This window comes from Hyaena hyaena, unplaced genomic scaffold, assembly GCF_003009895.1.
Source record: "Hyaena hyaena isolate Hyena2069 unplaced genomic scaffold, ASM300989v1 scaffold_22, whole genome shotgun sequence".
In the NCBI taxonomy this organism is placed as follows: Eukaryota; Metazoa; Chordata; class Mammalia; order Carnivora; family Hyaenidae; genus Hyaena; species Hyaena hyaena.
Window position 1 is genome coordinate 3,425,216 of NW_024080654.1, and position 10,793 is coordinate 3,436,008.

General features: G+C 46.9%; 1 protein-coding gene across 1 annotated transcript in view; it reads left to right on the plus strand.

Annotated features, from left to right (window-relative positions):
• MYO16 (myosin XVI) overlaps positions 1-10,793 on the plus strand; it is a 459,340-nt gene that overhangs the window by 195,540 nt on the left and 253,007 nt on the right. The window lies entirely within an intron of this gene.

A 10,793-nucleotide genomic window follows, 5' to 3' on the forward strand; every position in this document is an offset into this window, starting at 1 on the left:
CTTCGCACCGTGTGCCTTTCCGCCACCTGCCCGATCCGATGTGTCTCCCGTGAGGAGTGATCCAGATTTGGATTAGGATGAGAAGAAAACAGTGAGAAGAGTAAGCCCCATTCAGGAGAGAAGAGCAGGTAGAAGAAGGGCGCAGCGGGTGCCGGGCTCGCCGACCCAAGCTCACGAGAAAACCAGTGGCCGGGGGGAGGCACTGGGCTCTGAAAGAGACACGGATTTATTTCAGATGCCTGATAACATCTGACTTGGAGTTATTGGGTGTTTGTTAGTGGATTCAAGAGGGATGGTGTGTGTTTTCATGATTTTTGAGAAATGTGGTGAGAAAAGGTAAAGAATGCTTGAGGAGGAGGGGTGTGGCCCGAGGACCCATCTTACTGCTTGAGGCATGAAGGCAGAGAAGCCTATGGGGTGGGGGGTGGGGGGTAGAGATGCCACGTGTGAGAGATGGAGGCTTTTCCGGGGCGCTGGGGTCTCAAGGCCCTGAGCTCCTGGAATGGGTTGGAGGTGCAACCGGGTCAGCCTCTGTCATGGCCACTGCCATGAGGTGTCACTAACATTGGGGCACATGGCCAGCTGAGCGGGATGAATTGGCCGTATCCTAACTTACCACGACGTTACTAACCACTCTCATTCAATTTCTCTGAAAATATGACATTGAGGAGTATAGGCGCAATGCGTCAGGCAGAGCAGGGGGAGAAAAGTAGTCACGAAGTTAAGACGACGGCCTTTTCAAAATCGTGTTTTATTTGCTGAAGGACTTTAGGGATTTACCGTACTCCCAAACAACAGAAATTCAGAAGAAAAAGAAAAAAAAAAAAACTCATATCGGAGCATGGTAGCCCAATAAAAGCAAAGAGAAAAGAAAGAAAAATGGAAATTTTAGGCTCCTAAGGCACTGAAAATGTTTTTATCGAAACTCCTCATTTCATAAAGGAGGAAATCAAACCCAGAGCCATAGAGAGGCTTGCGCCAAAGGGAACAGGTCATGTTTCAGCGCTGCTGAAACATGACCTGTTCCCTGGAATGAGCCTTTGCTTTGCGACATCGAGCATCTCTAACGGGAGCTGTTGTCCCTGGAAGGAACCGCATCCGATGGGTCAGGTGCTCAGAAGAAGGCGCGAGGGAGTAGTCTTACAGATTTCCCTGTTCCGCATCTCGCTTATGCGTAAAAAGTCAAGGTCGACAGCAGAGAATTGCTTTAGGGGGTGTGTCTGTATGTGTGCGCCTGGCATTTCAGACGTAGAGCCACTGAAGGAAAAGGACCCGGATCTTTCCTACCATTGAAAGAAACAGTTTAACTTCTGGGTCTGGGGTTTGGGCCCGTCTGTACAAGCGTGTAAGCGCGGGGGAGAAAACAAGGTCTCCTTTATGGGGGAGACAGCCTCAGCATTCATCCCGCTTTGCAAAAGAGAGTTTGGAATCACTCGGGCTATTTAGAAAGTCAAACAGTCAGGGGTTGCTTTGTGAGGAGGTCCAACAGGAAAGAACTCAGCAAAGTCATGAATCATTCAATTCCCCTCAACAAAGAGGTTATTTTATTAAAATGTATCATAAATATCTAATGGGAACAAAACAACATTCCTCAATAAAAATACACACCACCACTCCAGATTCATGAAAAATATCAGTTGGGACATTTGTACAATGCGGATAACACAGACATACTGTTCTTTCATAATAAAACAAGCTGTTTTGCAAGTTATGATGCATTGTACATCGCATTGTTTTTGTGGTTTTATCATTTTAATGATGCTGTCAAGGCTTGAGGAGTTTGTATTTGACATTTGAATTGCGGCTGGGGTCTCATCTTTATTTCGTAATGATGAATCTCAAGGACCATCATTTTTGTAGTTGTCTGGCTTGTTTGCAATCCACAGTATAAATCTCAACTTTCTAGATTTCTGACCTTTCACAAATCAGTGGCCCTTCTGAGTTTTTCTTTTAAAATCAGCACCCAACAGGTATGGGAAAAATCACTATGTAGAAATAGACTATCATGAGGAATGCTATTGTTAGCATCACATCTACTGACCTGATTTTCTTTACAGAGGTGTTGAGGTATGTTAAATAGACCATCCAGGAGCATCTGGGCGGCTCAGTTGGTTAAGCGTCCAACTTCAGCTCAGGTCATGATCTCACGGTTCATGGGTTCAAGCCCCACATCAGGCTCTGTGCTGACGGCTCAGAGCCTGGAGCCCGCTCTGGATTTTGTGTCTCCCTCTTTCTCTGCCCCTTCACTACTCACACTCTGTCTTTTTCTCTCTCACAAATAAACATTAATTTTTTAAAAATAAGTAGACCATCCAGATATGTCTTTGCTTATTCAGTGCTCATTCCACAGGCAGCTTGTACTGAAATGCTGATGAAGTATGCTGAGTCGTAAGGCAAACAGTACAAAGAATTGCAAGCCTGCTTCCTGCCAATGTACCTCTTCCCTTCTTCATTAATGACAACTCATTACCTGCATGAAACATAAAATAGACACATAACAGTAACTGGGACGGCAGGCATATTCAGTATCCATCCTATGTTCTTATGTAATTTGAACTCCGAAGAGAAGGAAACATTGCTGGAGCTGATGCTTTATAATTAAAGCTACATAAGTGGGGATTTTTTTTTAAAACTTTGACTCTGTTTTTGGAACTAAAAGTTTTCAGAGTCTCACATGAAAATTTATGGAGGTTTATTTCAGTGTTAAATGCACCTAAAAATACTCTCCTGCTTGTAAAATTGGAACAACACCTAAAAGAAGCAGATAGCACTCTTGCTTAACTATGGAATAAAAATGGTACAGCCTAGGGTTCCTGTAGCTGAACTTCATGGGGACAGTATTTATAACACTTCGCGTAAGGATTTTTCTGTACAGATTGTTGCAACAACAACAACAATGATGTCAAGGAAAACAAGTCTCTACGTCTCTAACATTTTAAGGAAGGGGAAATAAGATTGCATTGATCAAGAATTCCCACTAGATGGTGCCCTCGCCACAAAGTCAGGAGCTACCAAAAAAAAAAAAAAAACAAAAAAAAACTCATCACTAAAGGTTTCTTTTTTATTTATGCTACTTCCTATGATTTACTTCTTCTTTTTCCTGGCCGTTTTTCAAGTTCTGTTTCAAATTCCTTTGTACGTAATACCAACATTGGATCTCAGAATTGATTTAGTCTGTGTTCGTGGAAATTGAGCTTTAATGAAAGTTAGACACAGTTGTTAACTGTTTATCTTTGCTGCCCTCTAAACAGCTTTTATGGGTTTTAGGCCCAGAACAGTTGGGCTCCGAAATGCAAAGAAGTTATTCTTAACCTGCCTTCATCCCGATGAGCGCCGGAAATAATTGGTGCGCTGCATAGTAACATTTTCAGAAAAGGTCAGATCGCGAATTACAAGCTGAGAACAAGCAATCGTTGACTCAGAGCGTGTGACCTGTTTCTAACCTTGTGTGTTAGGAAACTCTGACTCATCCAGTATTTGAACTTGTGATTGCTGCCTGGGAGTACACCTGTCACCCAGGACGCCGTGGCAGTTAATGCTCGCTGAGAGTTCATGTTTCTGCTAAGGGTTTTTTATGCACATTTCACTTAACCTGAGAAAGTCTCACATAATTGAAAGCTGGGTAAGGGCAAACTTAAATTAGTATTTGAGGATGACTCTTCATTTGGCTACATATTTTAGGCGAGTAGATCTTGAGGGTGTTCCCAAGACAAAGTTTCAAGATAAGAGGAATCAAATGTATCTCTACCTGACTGTTATTAATTACCTAAATGATAATCACATTGTAATACCTACGAGGTAGAAAGCAGGTACCTGTCGTACCCCAGACCTTCTACTGTTCTGTTCCTTGTCTTTGAATCCTCACCTGGACCTGGGCAGGGGACCCACCTACGTTGGATAGACCAGGGCGTGAAGAGGGAGAGGTCACCCAGGAGCCAGGTTCAAGTCCCGGTCCTGCTGACTTTAGCCTTCACCCTCTGTATTGTGCCCACAGCAATGCCGTCTGTACATTGGCAACCCTGCCTTTGCCACTTTGTGTCAAGTACATTTTTAAGGAAAATGAAAGTGAAAGCACAAGGTCAATGTTTGTGCCCACGTTTTTATTTAAAATTAGCTACGCAAAACTAACTCCCAGGCATCGTGGCGTTTGTCACCTCTACCTTAAAAAGCAATTCTGAGTTGCTTCTTTATCAGGTAGCAGGATTAATATTGAAAGCCATAAGAGATTGCATTAGCCTAGCTGCAGGTTAGAATATTGAAAATATAGAAAGGGTTGAGTCCGCTCTGTAAACAGCCAGGTAAATTTCACTTGTGAAAAGACAATAGCTAGGAGTCAAGGTCAGGGGTTTCTTCCTTCTTTCTATTTTTGAGTCATGTGTACCCAGAAGTGGAGGTGGGGAGGGACACATGGGTATCAGGCACCATGTTCTACCTCTTTAGTTAGTCTTCAGAACCCTACAGGAGAGTTGTGAGCATTCTAAGTTGTTTTTATTTTTTTTATTAAATAAAATTTTTTAATATTTTTATTTTTGAGAGAGAGACAGAGCGTGAGCGGGGAGGGGCATGTGCGTGCGCACGCGTGTGCGCGTGCGCGTGTGCGCGCGTGCGCACGCGTGTGCGCGTGCGCGTGTGCGCGCGCGCACACACACACACACACACAGAATCTGAAGCAGCTCCAGGCCCTGAGCTGTCAGCACAGATCCCGATGCGGGGCTCGAACTCACAAACCGCGAGATCATGACTCGAGCTGAAGTTGGACGCTCAACTGACAGAGCCACCCAGGTGGCCCCCAAAGCTGATTTTATAATAAACCTGAAGCACAAATATGTAATTTAATCAAAGGTTAGTAAATAAAAAAGTCAGATTCCAAACTTCAAGTTTGGCTTCAAGTTTTATGCTCACTAAAACTCTTTGATTGCTGGTGTCAGATACCCAACGCAAACACGCTTAAGAAGGAAAGGAAAGGAGAGGAGAGGAAAGGAGAAGAAAGGAAAGGAGAAAGGAAAGGAAAGGAAAAGGAAAAGGAAAAGGAAAAGAAAAAGAAAAAGAGGGAGGGTTCAGAGAGTCACAAACAATTAGAGAAGAAAGAAGTAGTGCATACTAGGTCCTAGAACTACATGCCTCTCTCTCTCTCTCTCTCTGTCTCTCTTATGCATGCGCGCGTGCACACACACGTGTGCACGCTTTCACACACACACACACACACACCACACACCTGTTTTACTTTGCTGGTGTTTTCCAGCATGGAGAGGAACATGACGCACAGCACACACAGCCCTCCCCTTCCACATCTTAGGGAGCCTGGAAAGGAAGCGGAACTTCCTCTTTTCTGTCTCCGAGAGGCCGCCTTGGCAGCTGAGCTTAGGCCTCAGGGTCTCCCTGGTCCCTGAGTTGTGCGGAAAGTGGGGAGGACAGGGGAGCTGGGCACCAGTAAACAGCCACGCGGAGCCTGCCGCTTCCAGCCTGTCCCGCTCCGACAGCCAGGCTGACGCCAACCACCCAGAAGGGTGCCAGCCCCAGCGGGACGACCCGGCTGTCGGGAGCCCCGGGCGGAGGCGCAGCTCTGCGCCTGCGGAGTGACTGTGGCCGGGCTCACCCTGCTGCCTGTGCGGCTAGCGGGGCCCCGGCCACCCAGACGCAGGACCGTTACCATGCGATGGGTCTCAGAGCGCAAACCCAACTGTGGCACATTTCCACGTGATTTCTGCTTTATGTCTGTTTCCCCCCAAAATAGTTCTTGGGGTTAAAGGCGAAAGCAACTCTATGATCCAACCGATCCACTGTATTATTTTTTTCTCTTATTCTCTCTCTTTAATTTTTTTTTAACATTTGTTTATTTTGAGAGAGACAGACAGAGCGTGAGCAGGGGCAGAGACAAGGGGAGACAGAGTCTGAAACAGGCTCCCGGCTCTGAGCTGTCGGCACAGAGCCCTGCACAGGGCTTGAACTCGTGAACCATGAGATCAAGACCTGAGCCGAAGGCGGATGCTCAACCAACTGAGCCCCCCAGGTGCCCCTTCTCTACAGTATTATTAAGTAGCTCGTATATGAGAGTCTTGCTGTCTGAATATATCTCAAAAATGGCAGATTTCTGCTTTACCTTTAAGTCACTGGCATGTGTCATGTGTGATATCTATTCTTTTTCTTGATGGTGGCCTTAGAGTTGCTATTGTGATAGTTCTAAAACTAATAAAAGCCATCATCGATGGAGAATTTCCCACAGATTTCTGTATTTGTCTATTCATGATAATTGTGGGAAGTTGGGGTTGATCTCCCCGTGTTGCTGATGGGGTATTTGAGAGCTCTGCTCACTTGGTTAATCAGCATGGAGTGGAGGTGATGTCTGAACACCAGCCTCCTCCGTTCTCAATTATTTGTGTAAATAGTTTTGAAAGTATTCCTAACAGCAAATGAATTTGCATCACAGGGAGCTGTTAGTGCCTCAACTACAGCAAGAGAATCATTTGCTAAATTCAATTTTATAATTCATTTTTCTTTCTCATGTTTTTGACGGTTATCGTATTGTTAAAAATGTGACGGTGCATTCACACAAATATGCGAACATATGTGTAAAGGCACATAAAAATCAATGAAAGGGGCACCTGGGTGGCTCAGTCGGTTAAGTGTCTGACTTTGGCTCAGGTCATGATCTCACGATCCAAGGGTTCGAACCCCACTTCGGGCTCCGTGCTGACAGCTCAGAGCCTGGAGCCTGTTTCAGATTCTGTGTCTCCTTCTCTCTCTGCTCCCCACCCCACCCCTGCTTGTGCTCTTTTTCTCTCTGTCTCTCAACAATAAATAAACATTTTTTAAAAATCAATGAGAAACTACCTTGAAGACTGCATTAAATGTTTCACTGACATTAATGAGTGCCGGATACTGTGCTCACTAATTTCTTGTATTATTTCATTTAATTATATTTTTAATTTTGTAACATTTATTTATTTTTTTTGAGAGAGATGGGGGGTGGGTGGGCAAAGAGCAAGAAGGAGACACACAATCTGAAGCAAGTCCAGGCTCCGAGCTGTGAGCACAGAGACCAATGCAGGGCTCGAACTCATGAACTGTGAGATCATTACCTGAGCCAAAGTTAGAAACAACAGACTGAGTCACCCAGATGCCCCATCATTTAATTTTTTAGCATCTCTATGAGATCAATCTTAATATTGCTCCTGTTTGACAGATGAGCACCCTGAGACCCACAGGATATGTAACTTGCCCAGGGCTCTGCAGGAAGGAAATGGGGACACAGTGATTTCAAACCCTATGGTCTGTCCCCAGGACCCAAGTGCTCAACTGCTTGCCACTGATTGTGTTTGTCCCCTTGGGAAGAGAGAGGGCCAGCCTTAAAACTTGGAAACTGACACTCAGGCCTGATGTTCAGACATTATTCCACTGTCTGCACAGTGGAATTTTGCACAAATCTCATGATTTGGAGAAAACAGATGAAAATATACCTTTTCTCAGCATTACCAGACTATTACTCTTGCTATAACTCTTTTCAGAGTTCTGTTTATCTTCCTTGAAATTCCAGTTTGGTTGTCTTCACTTTCCTGGGCACCACTGCAAAAAGAAGATTCCATGATCCCCAAATATTCTCACATCTTTGTTCTTTAAATACATCACCAAGTGCTGATTTGATCTCCTCACTTGCCTGACCCCCCCCCCCATCTACACAAATTATTATTTTCCTGCCTCTTCAATCTTCCTCTTTACACTCACGTCACGTTAATATTTGGTAAATTCCAATTGAACGATGAAACCTCCTAGCTCCGAAGTATCTAATAAGTATCGCTTTTCTGTCATACCAAATAAAGTCTTCTTGATGATACAAGGAAACAGAGCTGGTGAGGCCTTAGGAATTTGGAGGAAGGGATTGTTACCATGTACTCTGAGATTCTCTCTACTCCTGTCCCTGAGTGCCTATGAGTGGAGCTGAGTATCAGTCAAGGGAACACTTAGTTTTATGCAGAGTGAGGAAATAAACTCAGGTAACATGAGATGATTAGTCACCATGTTTACCCTTCAGTTATGAAAAAAGAAATCCACTCTTGTCTTAGGAGAGTTCAGTGTTCTGAGTCTCACTTTCCTAGTCAACAAATCAGATGTAATAATTTGTAATATAGATCTCTGATTGATTCTTCAGGGTCCCCAAATACAAAATTGTCGTGAACACCGAAAATTGATTTCTGACTCACGTGCTGGTAAAAAGACTAACACAATCTGAACGCATCTGAAGCAAAATCTAAACCTGAATCGATACGTATCCCTCGCTTGTCAAGAATATTCATATGGTTCTTCCCAGAATTCAAATGTTTGAAGAAAGCATCCTACCAACCTTGCTGGGAATGTAAACACCACATTAACTTATCATCTGAGTAACAGAACGGATTTGTGTCCAAAGTTTGGGATAAAGAGTTGTGGCTGTCACCCTATGGTTTGTGCAGGTGTGAACCATGGCAGTAATTCTGTTTCTCACCAAAGTGAGCACCCACCTTGCCTACCTAAGGCAGACACTCGCTGAAAATGACCCCCGCGTCTGCCTCAGAGTCTCCATTTCCAAGAGCCCCCATCCCTCTCGGTGTCTCTTTGTGTCTCTCATCTCTGTCCCTCTCCATTTGATTTATCTCCCTCTTATGAATAAAAATTATTTCATTGCCTTCTAAGTCATGAAGCTGTAGATCAAGATGGCGGCAGGAACAGATTTAGAGGAGCCCCGCCCCCATACGGTGGTGATGTCATCTGTAAATGGACGTGAGGCTCAGGTAGACTCCTGGCGCTTGTAGAGAAGAACCACAGAGAATGCTCAAGGGTTTGCTTGGTGGCTCCCTGTTACTTTAGAAAGACTCTCACAGTCTCCTTTTGAAAACCTAGCCCTGCTGCTGTAGCAAACGGCGTCCCGCACCCATGGGACTGCCGTCCACCGTGGTGTCAGGCTGTTACAGTGGGTGCCATTTCTCTCTCTCCCACCCTACTTGCCAGTGACATCCATTGCTGGCACCTGGCAGTCCCATACCTGCCTTCCGCTGGGGTGGGGGGAGAGGGGCCGTCTCCCTGTGACAGGTGAGCCTGGGTGAGCCGTCCCCATCATGCCACCCACGCGTGCTCCAGCCTTGTTTCGTCCCCTCGCTGAGTCAATGACCGTGACACACACAAATATTTCCTCTCCTGTTTTCCACGTGCTCTTTCCCCGATGCTCTTCAGTTTCCGTTTGTAGTTGGCGGGAGCCGTCGATGGATACAGCATGGGGGAGATGTGATGCTGTTCCCTGTCCCCAGATCGATGGCCAGGAGTCACTGTTAGCAAAATCGCGCGTCCACGTGGCTTGTCAAGTCCACTTCTGCTCTTGCGGACATTTAGGGGGATTTGTCCTCGGAGTGGGCCGATGGCTTCGAACTTTGTCAGGATTCAGTGATGAAGGCGTGGGAGCTGCTGAAAGCACACAGCTTCTGTGGGACCCCCTCTCCTTGCCTAGGTCATTTGGGAAAATTGCACAACCTCTCCGTGCCTCCCCTTGGTCTTCTGTGAAGCGGGCCGGCCTCAGCGCTGTCGTGCTGGTGGCCGGGGCGGGCGGCTGGCTGCCGGAGCCCTTAGGGAAGAGTCAGTGCTGTCACTACCGTGAGTATAGAAGGCTCTTTTCTATCGAGACATTCGTGAACAACTAATCACTGAGATACCAAAGGTCATGAGGTCGCATTAGGGCTTCGGCTCACGCAGGAGAATTGCAGGCTTGGGGCACCTTCTCCCCGGGTGGGTGCGACCTCGAGGCAGCTCCACACGGGAACGTGTCGCTGTGACATCTTTCCGCGGCGGCAGTTTAGTTGGATCTTTGGATGACAATCAGCACAGCCTTTTGGAGAAGCAAGGGTGAGGAGAGCAGGTGCAGAGAGGAGAGGGGCTGGGTGGCGGCAGGCGGGCTGACTCTCGGGGACCGTGATGGCTTCTCCGCGCCCCCCAACCCTTACAGCAGCGAACAGCATGTCGTGTTACAACCTAAAGCAGAACCTGGACGCTTCTGGAAAACTTCCTGTTTCATGTGCTCCCCGGGGCAAAAAGAATCAATTTGAATGCTTCAAATGCTTTGCCGTTCTGTGTCAGCCGGGGGGGGGGGGGGAGGACTTCCTTTAAGTCTAAACGTGCATTCACTTCCTGCCACGAGATGTGGCCTCAAATGACTTTGGGATGCGTGATTTGTTACGCGTCTGCGTCTCCTCCAGCGGATTGTGTGAGGTTCCCACCAGACACGCGCCGTGTACCTTACAGGCAGTGTACCTTACACGCGTCATGTACCTTGCAGACGTGCACAGACCCCAGTGATGACACGTGTGTGCACCTGTGTGCACACAGACCTAAGGTGACATCCCTGGGCCCTTTGAAGCGAATGCTGTTTGTCCCTGTAAATCCACAGCCGAATCAGTGCAGTTAAAACCTTAACGACCAACGTTCGTTTGTGCTAAGAACTTGACCTATGTCGCCTCCCCTCAGGAGGCTCAGCCTGACGCAAGCCAAGGTCACCTGCTCGGCTCAGGAGCCACAGCCGTGCCCAGGCCTGTCCTAGGTACGCCCCGTGTCTGCCCCCCAAGCCCTGGCTGCAAATCACAGGCGGAGGATTTCAGGGAGTGTTTGGGAAAGAGCCACACGGCGACTGCAGCTCGCAGGGAAGCGTCCTGTCCCACAGGAGGGGCTGGAGGCCACCGATGTCCTGGGGCTAGCGGCTTACAGGGAGGGGGGAGAGGCCACAGAGCCTGACCACCAGCCGGTTCCTCTCCGTGCCCCGCCCCGCTCCACCCCCC